At 48.9% G+C, this 15,211-nt stretch overlaps 1 protein-coding gene across 1 annotated transcript in view; it reads right to left on the minus strand.

The window, feature by feature from the left end:
* Window positions 1-15,211, minus strand: part of RNF17 (ring finger protein 17) — a 1,983,649-nt gene that overhangs the window by 767,375 nt on the left and 1,201,063 nt on the right. The window lies entirely within an intron of this gene.

Consider the following 15,211-nt stretch of genomic DNA (forward strand, 5'->3'; position numbering starts at 1 on the left):
TCATTTTCACTTTTAAGATATAAATAATCCACAGCTCGAGGTTAAGAAAGGTTCCACCCAAACCTAAGATGGAAGGCCTTCACATATTAAAGCAGCTTCCAGATTTAAGGACTAATATTCATAAGCCACTGCAGCTACAATCAAATTCAGAATACAACGGATATTTCAAACATGTAAAGCCCACTGATTAGCAATTATCTATTATATATAAGTGCAACACGCAAATGCAGGTACAAAATGACTAGAACTCAATTCAAACCACCTTCCACTCAGAAGTTTTAAAAACTGTCTTAATTCGCTTGAAGTTACTCTTGCCCTTTGAAGGCTTTGTCAGTATGGTGGGTATGTATTCTCTTTAAAGAACAAGTTACTTACCTTCTGTAACGATTTACCTTAGAATTTACCCTAGGCGTCAGACTGGATCCAGAGATTTTTTCTTTGAGCAGTATCCTTGAGCGTAATCAGGTGGTGTAGGGTGACTCAGCATCAGTCGTTGGCGTTGTGGTCGCAGTCGTATATAGAAGCCACCCTGGCACTCTGACATCAGTTTCTTTTCACAACTTTTAACACTAGTAGCACAGAGCCATGAAGGACACAGAGAATGGTGCACCAGAACTAGGGCTCTGAAAGGGAATCTCTGTATCTTGAAATTAGTTCGCAGTGTAGGTAGGATGGGCGGGTTGGTAAGGAAACTGCAACTAGAGTAAGATAAATCCTTACCGAAGGTAAGTAACTTGTTCATCTGATTGAGACTTCTAGCTCCATATTACTTCCCCTAGAATAGATACCCAAGCAATACTATCCTTGGCGGTGGGCTGCGAACCAAGATCATACTAGAAAGTCCTGAAGGACCAAAGTAGCCATCTCTGCAGACCTGACTTTTCAGGCAGTAATGGTTATTGAACGTCTGCAGGGATGCCCATGTTGCAGCCTGGCAGATATCGAGGACAGGAACTCCGAGTGCGAACGCTGTGGTGGCAGTAGTTGCTCTGGTGGAGTAAGCACGCAAGCCCTCAGGGGGTTGCTTCGCTAAAGCATAGCACATTTTGATGCAGATAACAACCCAACGCTAGATGGTGCTTGTAGGAAGCTGGCTCTGTATATACTATCTCAAAGTGAGAGTTAGTGTGCACAGAGTCCAAGGGTTCCCCTTAGAGGTAAGATAGTGGCAAAAAGAGATAATTCCAATGCTCTATTTTGTGGTAGTGTGGTCGGGCAGTAGGCTTATCAGAGGGTAGTGTTAAGCATTTGTTGTACACACAGGCAATAAATGAGGAACACACACTCAAAGACTTACTCCAGGCCAATAGGTTTTTTAAATAGAAAAATATATTTTCTTAGTTTATTTTAAGAACCACAGGTTCAAGATTTACAAACAATACTTTAAATGAAAGGTATTTCACTCAGGTATCTTAGGAACTTTGAATTATCACAATAGCATGTACAGTGTTGACAAAAATGGCAATAAGCTATTTTAAAAGTGGACACAGTGCAAAAATCAACAGTTCCTGGGGGAGGTAAGTAAATGTTAAGTTCACAGGTAAGTAAACCACTTACAGGGTTCAAAGTTGGGTCCAAGGTAGCCCATCATTGGGGGTTCAAGGTAACCCCAAAGTTACCACACCAGCAGCTCAGGGTCGGTCAGGTGCAGAGGTCAAAGTGGTGCCCAAAACACATAGGCTTCAATGGAAATAGGGGTGCCCCGGTTCCAGTCTGCCAGCAGGTAAAGTACCCGTGTTTTGGGAGGGCAGACTAGGGGGGTTTTGTAGGGCACTGGGGGGGACACAGGCAGGCACAGAAAGTACACCCTCAGTGGCACAGGGGCGGCCAGGTGCAGAGTGTAAACAGGCATCGGGTTTTCAATAGGAATCAATGGGGAGACAGGGGGTCTCTTCAACGATGCAGGCAGGCACAGGGGGGGGGGGGCTCCTCGGGGTAGCCACCACCTGGGCTAGGAAGAGGATTGCCTGGGGGTCGCTCCTGCACTGGAGGTCGGTTCCTTCAGGTCCTGGGGGCTGCGGGTGCAGTGTGGTTTCCAGGCGTCGGGCTCCTTGAAGCAGGCAGGCACGGTGAGAGGGAGCCTCTGGAGTCCCTCTGCAGAGGTCGCTGTGGGGGCTCAGGGGGGTCAACTCTGGCTACTCACGGGCTCGCAGTTGCCGGGGAGTCCTCCCTGTAGTGTTTGTTTTCTGCAGGTTGAGCCGGGGGCGTCGGGTGCAGAGTGGAAAGTCTCACGCTTCTGGCGGGACACGTGTTGTCTTTAAAAGTTGCTTCTTTGTTGCAAAGTTGTAGGTTGGTTGAAAAGGGCCGCTGTTCTCAGGAGCTTCTTGGTCCTTTTAGATGCAGGGTAGTCCTCAGAGGCTTCAGAGGTCGCAGGACCCTGTGGGATGCGTCGCTGTTGCAGTTTTTCTCGAAGTGGGGAGACAGGCTGGTAGGGCTGGGGCCAAAGCAGTTGGTGCCTCCGTCTTCTCTGCAGGGCTTCAGGTCAGCAGTCCTTCTTCGTCTTCAGGTTGCAGGAATCGTTCTTCCTTGGTTCTGGGGGCCCCTAAATACTCAATTTAGGGGTGCGTTTAGGTCTGGGAGGGCAGTAGCCAATGGCTACTGGCCCTGAGGGTCGCTACACCCTCTTTGTGCCTCCTCCCTGTGGGGAGGTGGGCACATCCCTAATCCTATTGGGGGAATCCTCCATCTGCAAGATTGAGGATTTCTAAAAGTCAGAGTCTCCTCAGCTCAGGACACCTTAGGGGTTGTCCTGACTGGCCAGTGACGACTCCTTGATTTTCTCCTCCAGCCTTGCTGCCAAAGGTGGGGGCAGTGGCCGGAGGGGCGGGCATCTCCACTAGCTGGGATGCTCTGTGGCACTGTAACAAAGGGGGTGAGCCTTTGAGGCTCACCGCCAGGTGTTACAGTTCCTGCAGAGGGAGGTGTGAAGCACCTCCACCCAGTACAGGCTTTGTTACTGGCCACAGAGTGACAAAGGCACTCTCCCCATGTGGCCAGCAACATGTCTGGTAGGCTGGCAAAAACTAGTAAGCCCACACTGGTAGTCGGGTATGTTTTCGGGGGGCATCTCTAAGATGCCCTCTGGGTGTATTTCACAATAAAATGTACACTGGCATCTGTGTGCATTTATTGTGCTGAGAAGTTTGATACCAAACTTCACAGTTTTCAGTGTAGCCATTATGGTGCTGTGGAGTTCGTGTTTGACAGACTCCCAGACCATATACTCTTATGGCTATCCTGCACTTACAATGTCTAAGGTTTTGCTTAGACACTGTAGGGACATAGTGCTCATGCACCTATGCCGTCACCTGTGGTATAGTGCACCCTGCCTTAGGGCTGTAAGGCCTGCTAGAGGGGTGACTTATCTATGCCATAGGCAGTGTGAGGTTGGCATGGCACCCTGAGGGGAGTGCCATGTCGACTTAGTCATTTTCTCCCCACCAGCACACACAAGCTGGCAAGCAGTGTGTCTGTGCTGAGTGAGAGGTCCCTATGGTGGCATAAGACATGCTTCAGCCCTTAGAGACCTTCCTGGCATCAGGGTCTTTGGTACCAGGGTTACCAGTTACAAGGGACTCACCTGGGTGCCAGGGTAGTGCCAATTGTGGTGACAAAGGTACCGTTTAGGGAAAGAACACTGGTGCTGGGGCCTGGTTAGCAGGCCGGTTAGCAGGCCTCAGCACACTTTCAAATCATAACTTGGCATCAGCAAAGGAAAAAAGTCAGGGGGTAACCATGCCAAGGAGGCATTTCCTTACAACACCCTAGGGTCTGTCCTCGCTGAAGGGTGACTCCTCCTTGTTTTTGTTATTATCTCCTCTGGACTTGCTGCCAAAAGTGTCAAAAGTGTGAAACTGGGGGGCGGGCATCTCCACTAGCTGGAGTGTCCTGAGTCACTGTAACACGAAGCCTGAACCTTTGAACCTTTGAGGTTCACTGCTAGGTGTTACAGTTCCTGCAGGGGTGAGGTGTGAAGCACCCCCACCAAGTGCAGGCTATTTTTCTGGCCCAGAGAGCACAAAGGCTCTCACCCTATGGGGTCAGAAACTCATCTCAGTGGCAGGCTGGCACAGACCAGTCGGTCCTGCCCTGAAGGATTGGGTAAAATACAGGGGGCATCTTCTAAGATGCCCTCTGTGTGCATTTTTTAATAAATCCAGCACTGGCCTCAGTGTGGGTTTATTATTCTGAAAAGTTTGATACCAAACTTCCCAGTGTTCAGTGTAGCGATTATGGAACTGTGGAGTTCGTTTTGACAAACTCCCAGACCATATACTTAATATGGCCACACTGTACTTACAATGTCTAAGAATAGACTTCGACACTCTAGGGGCATATTTCTCATGCAGCTATACCTTCACCTGTAATATAGTGCACCCTGCCTTGGGGCTTTGAGGCCTGCTAGAGGGGTAACTTATCGATCCCACAAGCAGTATTTTGGGTGCATGGCATCCTGAGGGGGATGCCATGTTGACTTTGCCTTTTTCTCCCCACCAGCACACACAATCTGCAATGGCAGTGTGCATGTGTTAGGTGAGGTGTCCCTTAGGGTGGCACACCACATGCTGCAGCCCTTCCGGACCTTCCCTGGTCACAGGGCCCTTGGTACCAATGGTACCTTTTACAAGGGACTTATCTGTGTGCCAGGGGTGTGCCAATTGTGGAAACAATGGTACATTTTTAGTGAAAGAACACTGGTGCTAGGGCCTGGTTAGCAGGGTCCCAGCACACTTCTCAGTCAAGTCAGCATCACTATCAGGCGAAACGTGGGGGGTATCTGCAACAGGGAGCCATTTTCCTACAGTGTGCTTCTGCACCCCCCTCCCCCCCCTCCCCTCATACCAGCATATTCTATAAAGAGCTGATCGTCCAACTGGAAATCTTTACTACATCTGAGGTAGAAAGCCAACACTCTTTTTGGATCCAGACAGTGGAGTCTCTCCTCTTCACAAGAGGGATGTGGAGGTGCGTAAAAAGTAGGCGAGGTGATAGATTGGCCTAAATTAAAAGACTTAGCTTTAGGAAGAAAGGAGGCGCAGACACAAACCACCATTGTCTGGATGGACAGACAAGAATGGTGGCTTCGAAGAAAGACCTTGAAGCTCACTCACTCTGCAAGCAGAGGTGATGGCAATCAGGAAAGCAGTTTTTAACATGAGGAGCCACAGTGGACACTTGTGAAGTGGCTCAAAAGGAGCACACATAAGGTAGGTAAGGACCAGGTTTAAGTTCCATTGGGGCATAATGAATGAGGTTGGAGGAAACAAATGGGTGAGCCCTTTAAGGAACCTCCGAACAATGGGAGACATGAATAGGGAAGGGTGGTCTGGCAATCTGAGAAAGGCCTAGAAGGCATATAAATAGCCCTTAAGAGTGCCCAAAGTAGAGCCCTGCTGGGCAAAAGAAAGGATGAACAAGAGTATCTCAGATAGAGGTGTGGAAAGGGAATCAACACACTTGTTGGTACACCATGCCAAAAATTTGTGCCAACGACAAGCGTATACCGATTTGGTAGAGGGAAGCCGGCTGCAAAGATAACAAAAGCTGTCAACTGCTGCTGGTAAATCTCCACCCAACAGGGCAGAGACTGGACAGGTTCAGGTGGAGAACCATCCCCTGCTGCTACGACAGCAGATCCTCCCGAAGGGGCAGTCTGATCGGAGGATCTTTAGACATGCTCAAAAGCTCTGGATACCAGACTCTTAATGCCCAGTCCAGAGCTACAATCATTATTTGAACCTGGTCCTTCTTGGTCTTCAGAACCCTAGACAGAAGTGGTATTGGCAGGAAGGCATAAAGGAGGCCTGAGCTCCACTTGAGATGAAAAACGTGGCTGAGCGAGTGCTGTCTTGGAAACTCCAAACAGCAGAACAGCTGACATTGCACGGTCTCTGCGAAGACGAACAGATCTAACGAAGGCTCTCCCCACTGCTGAAGGAGGCCTTGAGCCACCACCGAATGGAGATGCCTTTTGTGATTGACTACACATCGACAGCTGAGTTTGTCTGCTCTGACATTGAGAGAGCCTGCCAGATGTTGACCTACCATGGTTTTGCCCTTGTGTTCTATCCACGTCTAGAGGCGTAGAGCTTCTTGACAAAGGGTCCATGACCACACTCCACCCTGCTTGTTGCAGTACCACATGGCAGTGGTGTTGTCCGTGAACACCTGGACCACTTTCCCTTTCGGAGAGAGAAGGAATACTTTCAATGCAAGCCTGATCGCCCGGAGCTCCAAAAGACTGATGTGGAGTCCGGACTTCACCAGAGACTAGAGACCTCTGATCTTCGCATCTCCCATGTGGCCGCCTCATCCCAGAAGTGATGCATCTGTCACTACTGTAAGATCTGGTTGGGGAAAGGAGATGGATCTGCCATTGATCCAATCGGGATTCGAAAGCCACCACTGCCGATCTGCGCCGTTCCTTCCGATATCTGGACTATGTTGAAGAGGTTTACCTGATACTGCCCCACCTGTAACTTCAGGTCCCACTGCAGAGCCTGCATATGCCATCTGGCAGAGAAGTGGCAAATGATCCTCAGAGAAATGGTCGTAAGATGGAGGCAAGGTCGGATGTGTAGTTTCGAATGAGAGGGAGTAGCCCCTCCGGACTATTTGCAAAACTCACCTACCTGTCCGTTGTGAGGGATTCCCAGTGGGGTAGGTGATGGCGAATCCTGCCTCCTACTGGTCCGGAATGGGGCGACTGACTAGGAGAGTTTGGAGGCTGCAGCAGGAGGTGTGCTTTGGCTGGGCTGACCTCTGGCTCCCTGACCCACGAGTCCATAGGATTCTGCGTCCACGGCCACACAGTGGCTGAGTAGCATGCACAGCTCTGTGGCTAGTAGGGAAAGGACGCAAGAGGGAGCCCCTTCTGTGGCCACGAACGGGGCGAAAAGCGGACTGTGCTGGGCGAGGGGCTGCATCAAGGCCAAGGGGCTGAGCCGTAGCCCAGGGCTCCTTAAAAGGCTCGAGTGCCGAGTCCGCTTTGTCTTCGAAGAGATAGGTGCCTTTGAAGGGCATGTCCATGAAAGACTGTTGGACATTCCACCAAAAATCCAGACGTCCTCAACCTGGCATGGCGCCTTAAAGCCACAGTCAATGGAACCGATCTACTTAGTGAGTTGGTTATGTCCAGCCCACATTTAATTGTGAACTTGGCCGCATCCCTCCCATCAGCAACAGCTTGGGAGATGATGGCCCATGCCTCCCCCCGGGACCTGCCATGAGCTTTAGGGACCGATTCCTCAAAGCCTTTGAGTTCATGGCCAGGCACTCTGAGCACAACTTCAGGTCGTAGCTGTGCATCAGACACCACAAGCAAACAAGGAGCGGATCAGTCACCGACATCATTCAGTGACAAGAGTCACACGGTTTGAACCCGGTCTTTCGTGACATCCCTCAACACACCAAAAAGTAAAAAATTATGACAAAGTTCAAAGTTAGTCAAAAAGTGACTAAGGGTAGCTCTTCTCCGGATTTGTGAATGAAGCGGAAAGAAAAGAACTGACTTCAGTGCGCCGGGGTGGCACCTATATGTCACGTGACGTCCTGATGGTAACCACAACAACGGACGCACAGTCAACTGACGCCACTTGACTGAGAGCAAGGATACTGCTTGAAGAAAAATCTCCGGATTCAGTCTGACGCCTGGGGAAAATTCTAAGGTAAGGAATCTGCAATAAGAAGTCTCAATCAGATTACATATTTATTTCCATTTATATTAATTAAAAAAACATAACTACTGTGTATAAAGTAATAATGTCAATTACTAGTGGATTGGCCGCTACAATTAATTAATTTGTCAGAATAAACTAGAACAAATCAAGTCCTTATCTTCCATGAGAAAACAACATTTAAATAAATGGATATAATTTCAGTCATCAAGGATTTCACCAGTTGTAAAATAAGCATAATAAGAGGGTGAATAGACCTCTTCAATAATGGCTTGATGGGGATAAGAAAATGTAAAGAAAAAAAAGACCAACAGTTAAATATTATCCAAACCTCCCTGCCGAACAAACACCTCTCAATCCGTATATCAAAAAGAAAGTCATTCAAGAGCAGGACAAATTGAGTTCTAAGATATTTAGCAGTAATTTTACTAACCCCAAAGAGACCTACGGCTTTAAAGACTGCGACATGGGTAATCATGTGACATTTGTTAAACCACTGTAAGTCTAATGAAGAGATGAATATTTATTGCTTAGATCTACACTCTACAAAGAGTTCCAGATTAACTATTATTGCTTACATCTACACGCTACAAAGAGTTCTTTCATTATGATAATTATGCAGCAACATAAGAGACTGAAATCAGTTCTGATTAGAACTCAGAGTCAGTGAAAGCACAATTCAATTAACATTCCTCTGCAACAGACTCCTTGAGAGCAAAGCGTTTATCCAAGCTGAAATTAAAACATAAGCCTGAATTGGATACCTCATATCTAAAACTTCATCACTATGGATGGGCTGCTACACAATTCTCAAGCAATGGCAATGTTCAGGTAGTGTAGACAGATAAACATTAAGAGTTCATTAGTAATACACAATAACTCATGCTCGCACAGTTGATAATGCTAATAAGAAAGAAATATTCTTCCACAATGGATTTAACCTTGAAACTAGGGATGTAGAATTCCTGTAGCCCAGGGCATATTGTTCGGGGTCGAAGGGCAACAAGTTTTCATGTTTATTTTGTCGTTGGGACAAGTAGGCCCAACCCCCTACAGCACAAATCCTTTGGCTACAAGTTTACAGAGAAGGAATATGTCTGCAGTTGAAGTAATATGTGTGTTCATAGGCTAATGGTGTTCCAAATTGGATTTATGATTCATTAATGAAAAGCCTTTATTATTAGGGTGACCACTGTAAATAAACATTTTAAGGTCCCACTGCACTACTGACAATAGTTCCAGAAAAAAAAAAAAGTGTACACACTTGTTTGAAAAGTTTGACAATATTAGGCTAAGTATAATGCTCCCAGAGTGCTCTCTGATTAGATGCAAAAGTTTGCAGAAGTTAGCAAGAGTGATAATTCTTTGCTCTCAAAATAAAATGTTCAGAAAAAAATGCAAGTAGGACAAAAACATTTCGTTACTATGAGATTTTAGGTGCTTTTTCTTTGACGCGTCGTTTAATCTAAGTGTTGATGCATGCTAGTATTTCCAAAGAATATTCCTAATGGAAAATCAGTGTAACCATTTTCAACAAGATTATGGGAAGCATAAAAATAAACTAGCAGGGCCAACCTATCTGACATTTGTTGTGAGTCTTCTGGTTTTGCCAATGTGTATTCTGTTTTGACATGGCATTTATAACACGTTATTGTTGTGAGAGCTGTCCGGCTCTCACCATTGTAATGAACACTGCCAAAAAACAATAACTTTTTAGTCTCAAAAAGCAAACATTGCCACCAGTGGTGTAACAAAGGCACCACATCCCCCTGCAGTGCAGGGGGACCCCTCCAGGGACCACCTCAGCACAGCCCCTGCCCTGAGTGAGTTTGGAGTGGGGGGCCTTCCATGTTGTTCGCAGGGGGGGGGGAGGGGGTCCTCCAGTTTCGTTACACCAATGATTGCCACAGTAGTTTCTGGTACCGAACAAAACTACTTTGTGTGATAATATTCTCCTTGTGGAAGACCACAATGCAATCCAGTACAGTAAAGCCAACCCAAAATTATATAGAGAGAAAAACAGAAGTTTAATAAAAACAAAATGTCTTGGTTAATGCCAGACCTAATTAGAGACCCATTTCTTAAAGAAAGTCAAAAAATGCACACAATACATGTCTTTGAATTAGTGGCCTATATGAATTCACAAGAACTTACTGAAGTAGAACAGGAAATGGTACTCCGAGAAAATATTTGTGAATTGTATTACAGCACGAGCAAATATGCATGTGTAGATTTGCTCATGTGAAAATGTACTGAGTGTTTACAAGTTCAATTTCACACCAGCCACTTTTTTCCCCAACCTTGGAAGAACTTCTACTTCTGCCATTTGTAGGAGGCTGGCCTGGTGTGTGCCTATGGTACCTACACCTTATACTAGGTCCAGTTATCCCTTATTATTGTAGTGTAGGCAGTGTCTAGAAGCCAGGGTCTCTAGAGGTAGCTGTGGAGGAGCAGCCAAGGCTTATCTAGGAGACATGCAATGCTCGTGCAATACCACAGTAGTCACACAGTACTCACACACATGAAAGAAAATACTCTGGGTTACAAAAATAAAGGTACTTTATTTTGGTGACATAAATACCAAAAATACCAGAGACACTATACTTCCTTAGGAGGCAAGTAATACACAAATCATATACACCAGTTTAAAGTAATAGGCATATAAAGTTAGAAAAGTGAAAATCTCAATAGTTAGAAATGGGCCTGGGGGAGCACAAAACATATACTAAGAAAGTGGAATGCTAAAGTCAGTCCCCCACCTAGGGGCCGGAGTCCGTGCTAACCTCGATGAAGGTGCAAAAGGAGAACCACCGGTGGAGAAGAAAAGTCAGTACGGCACCCAAGAAGACAAAGTCGGGATCCTGGAGGGTGCAAGTGATGTCCCGCGCCGGATGGAGTATGGCAGTCAGGTTTGCGTCGTCAGAGTCCGCCACAAAGTCTTGGAATACGCAAAGCTCGCGGTTAGCAGAAAATGGTGCTGCCGGGGACAAAGACGGACCAGGTGTACTCTACCGAGGAGAGGGAGTCAGAAGGGGCCCTCACCATTCAGAGAGCCCACAGAAAACCAGGCAGCGCACACAGGAGTCCCACAGGACGGGGACAAGAAAGTTGCAGAAGAGGCCCACGCACCACTACTGCAAGGGCTCCAACACTGCTGGAGAACCACTCCAGAAGCTCTGCGTAGCGGGATAGAGAGCTGGTGTGCTGGAGCTACAAGATGCACAAATGACTTGGAGGAAGGATGCCAACAAGCCTTGGCAGCTGCAAAAGACACAGTGCAAAGGGGTACTGTCTTGTATGGGGAGGCAATTTCTAACCTCCACCAAAGTGGGCAGCTGGAGGAGAGGACCGTCGGGACCACTTCAGTCCACCACCTGTGATACAGGATCCATTCAGCTCAGCAGGAGAGGGGATCCACATAGCCGGTCGTCGTCACAGTTGGTGCCTGCAGAAGCAGAGGAGTGACTCCACCCCAAGGGAGATTCCTTCTTCCTTCTGATGCAGGCTGAAGACGGGCTGTCTTCAGAGGATGCACTTCAAGGAAACTGTTGCAGTTGCTGGCAGGAGCTGGAAATACAATGTTGCAGGAGGCATCTTGCTTCTTTGTTGGAGCTTGTAGGTTCCTGGAGGGTCCAGGTGCAGTTTCTTCAATGAGTAGTCAAAGTGGAGGATGCAGAAGATTATTGCTGGGGTATTGCAATCCAAATCTGAGGAACCACCCAAAGTAGAGACCCTAAACAGCCCTGAAAGGGAGATGAGTCACCTAACCAGGTAAGCACCTATCAGGCGAGGGCTCCGATGTCACCGGATGGCACTGGTCACTCAGATGCTCCCATAGTGGTGACAAAGGTACAGTTTAGGGAAAGAACACTGGTGCTGGGGCCTGGTTAGCAGGGTCCCAGCACACTTTCAAATCATAACTTAGCATCAGCAAAGGCAAAAAGTCAGGGGGTAACCATGCCAAGGAGGCATTTCCTTACAGTTACCCCAACTTTTTGCCTGCTGTCAGTGTGTTTTGACTGGGTTCACTGGTATCCTGCTAACCACGACCCTACTGACTGTGCTTTTGCCCTATAAATTTGTTTGCTTAGGATTTGGCGCTCCCCACAGTTGGCTTACAGGTGGCCCCATATAAGTCCCTAGTATATGGTACTTAGGTACCCAGGGCACTAAGGCACCAGGCGTTCCCCAAGGGCTGCAGCATGTATTGTGCCACCCATGGGAGCCCATGCTAAATTTGTGTGCAGGCCTGCCATATCCACCTGCATGAAAAGGTGCATGCACTCTTTCACTACATGTCAGTGCACCAAGTCACAGTGGGAAAATAGCCTCTTTCAAGCACGGTTACCCTGACTTTTTGCCTGTTTGTCAGTGTCTGACTGTGTCTACTGGGATCCTGCTAACCAGCACCCGAGTAGTTATGCTCTCGCCCTTAAATTATGATTGTTGCATACTGGTAACCCAGCATTTCACCCACAATTGGCATACTGGTGCCCCCTTATAAGTCCCTGGTATATGGTACTTAGGTATCCAGGGCACTGAGGTCCCAGGGGATCCCTAGGGGCTGCAGCATATCTTTTAGCACCCAATGAGAGCCCATGCAAAGGCTTTTGCAGGACTGCCATTGCTGCCTCCGTGAAAAGGTGCATGCACCCTTTCACTGCCATTTACACTGCACAAGGTCACTTATAAGTCACCCCTATAGAAGGCCCTCCAGTCCTAAGGGCAGGGGGCGAAGTACCTCTGTGCGAGGACACCCCTGCACTCCCTCCCTCACGACCTCCAGGACCATTTTTACAGACTTCATGAGTGCAGGGACGCCATTTTACGAGTGAACTGGGCATAGGTCACTACCTATGTCCAGCTACATAATGGGAACTCCAAACATAGGCATGTTTGGTATCAAACATGATGGAATCATACCCCAAGGCTTTTTCAAGCATTGGTTGTATGATTCCATGCACTTTAGGGGCTCCTTAGAGGACCCCCAGAATTGCCATTACTGCCTTCTGAGGTTATCCAAGCAGCCACAGCTGCTGCCACCTCACAGACAGGTTTCTGCCTTCCTGTTACTTGAGAAGCTCGAGCCCAGGAAGGCAGAACAAAGGATTTCCTTTGGGAGAGGGGTGTTACACCCTCTCCCAAAGGAAATAGGTGTTACAGGCTTGGGAGGGGCAGCCTCCCCAAGCCACTGGAAATGCTTTGAAGGGCACACTTGGTGCCCGCCTTGCATAATCCAGTCTACACCGGTTCAGGGACCCCCAGTCCCTGCTCCGGTGCGAAACTGGACAAGGGAAAGGTGAGTGACCACTCCCCTATCCATCACCGCCCCAGGGGTGGTGCTCAGAGCTCCTCCAGAGGGTTCCTGGGTTTTGCCATCTTGGATTCCAAGATGGTAGGGAACTCTGGGAGCATCTGAGTGGCCAGTGCTGGCAGGTGATGACAGACCCCTCCCCTGATAGGCCTTTCAGGGCTATTTAGGGTCGCTCCTTTGGGTGGTTCTTCAGATTCGGATTGCAAGACTCCAGCAGGAATCAAAGAAACTGCATCTGGACCCTCCAGGAACTCTACAAACTGCAACAAGAAGCAAAGAAGCCTTCTGCAACACTATCTTTAGCTCCCACCAGCAACTGCAGCTGTTTCCTGGTCGTGCATCCTCAGAGGAAAGCCTGTCTTTAGCCTGCAGCAGAAGAGCTAAGGAATCTCTCTCGGGGTGAAGGAGTCACTCCCCTGCTTCAGCAGGCACCTACTGCGACGACGACCGGCTGCGTGGATCCCCCCTCCTGGCGATCTGCTTGGATCTTGCATCACGGGTGGTGGACTGAATTGGTCCCGACGTCCTACTGTCTAACATTGGTGGAGGTAAGAGCTTACCTTCTCACGCAAGACAGCACCCCCGTGCACCGAGTGTTTTGAAGTTGCTAAGTCCTGTTGGCATCCTTTCACGAAGTTCTTTGTGCATCTTGCAGCTTCACCCTCAGCACTCTATCCTGTGATGCACAGTTTCCTGAGCTGTTCTCCTACAGCGTGGGAACTTTTGTTGCAATGTTGCATGGGCCTCTTCTTGCACCTCCTTTGTCCCCATGTTGTGGAACTCCTGTGCGTGCTGTCTGGTCCTTCTGTGGGCTCTGTGAGTTGCTGAGAGCCCCCCTCTGATTCCCTCTCATGGGTAGAGTCCACCAGGTCCCTTCTTGTTGGTGGACTCCATTGACACAAACCAGACTGCAATCCTCCATCCGGCATGGGGCATCACTTGCACCAACCAGGAACCTGACTCAGGCCCTCATTATGAACACAGCGGTAAACTCCGCACCGGCGGCGGTAATAACCACCAACAGTCGTGCGGTCTGGACTGCCAAATTATGAACCACCTTAAAAACAGGCAGCCTGAAAACCACTCACCGCCAGCAGAGGAGTGTCGACGACGACGGCAGAGCCCGCCCACAGGCCGACGGAAAGGCCCTACCTGCCCATCAAATAATGAAGCACTACACCGCCGTCAGATCCAGGGCGGGAACCACCGCCATGCAGAGCCAGGCGGAAACGAACCAATTAAAAGGAAACATTGACTGGAGGCACACACAACACATCGAAGCAGAAAGGTATAGAGTTGCAGATCATGCCAGCCATGCTCCTTGCCATACACCTCCACGACCGAGACCGCTGACGAAGACGGAAAGTACTGTAACATACTAAACAAGGGAAGAAAGGGCACAGTTACATACCCACCAACTCCACCCACCCCACAACGCACCCACAACCCTTCACAACAGCACAAGCCATACACCCCAAAGCAAGAGGTACTTACCCGACACAAGGCAAATCCAACCTGCCCAAAGTACACACACGTGCCCAACACCGCCAAACAAAGAAACGATGAACCATGGATCCTGAGTGTACCATAAACAACACTGGCCATACATGATTTTTAATTCAGCTCAATGAGCAACATATGGCCCATGGCCAGTCCAGAGTATGTAGTCCGATGGGTCAAATTGGCCCCAACTTGACTCCCACAAGTGCTAAGGTACTACACCTCATAGGGGCAACAATGGGGCATCCGGGCACCTCAGGGAACAGGGGCAGGGGGTGGGGACTTACGACTGGAAGGGGGGGGGGGGGGCTTGCCCTTACATTTGGAAGGTGGAGGGGGCTTGGATCTGGACCTTGAAGCATGTGGAGCGGACTTGGCCTGGGGTGCGGCAGATGTTCCAGGGCCAGCACAGGGTCTCTTGCCCACAGGGGAAGTAGCACAGGAATGGGAAGGGCGGACAGGGGAGGGCAGTGACGTGGGAGGAGTGGACAGGGCAAGGAGGTGGGCACGTTTAGGGACGAGACGGGGTGGGCCAGTGGGTTCGAATAGGTCAACACGGGATAAGAAAGGTTTTTTAGGGGCAATCGGGGTGGACCTGGAGGAAGGCGTGGGAGTGGGGGTAGAGGGAGTGGTCGTGACAGGTGTATGTGTGCATGACGTGGCTGCAGGTGACTGGACAGTACACTGAGGTGTGGTGGATGTGTGATGGGTGGGTGTTTTG

This window comes from Pleurodeles waltl, chromosome 8 (genome assembly GCF_031143425.1).
Source record: "Pleurodeles waltl isolate 20211129_DDA chromosome 8, aPleWal1.hap1.20221129, whole genome shotgun sequence".
Taxonomy (NCBI): domain Eukaryota; kingdom Metazoa; phylum Chordata; class Amphibia; order Caudata; family Salamandridae; genus Pleurodeles; species Pleurodeles waltl.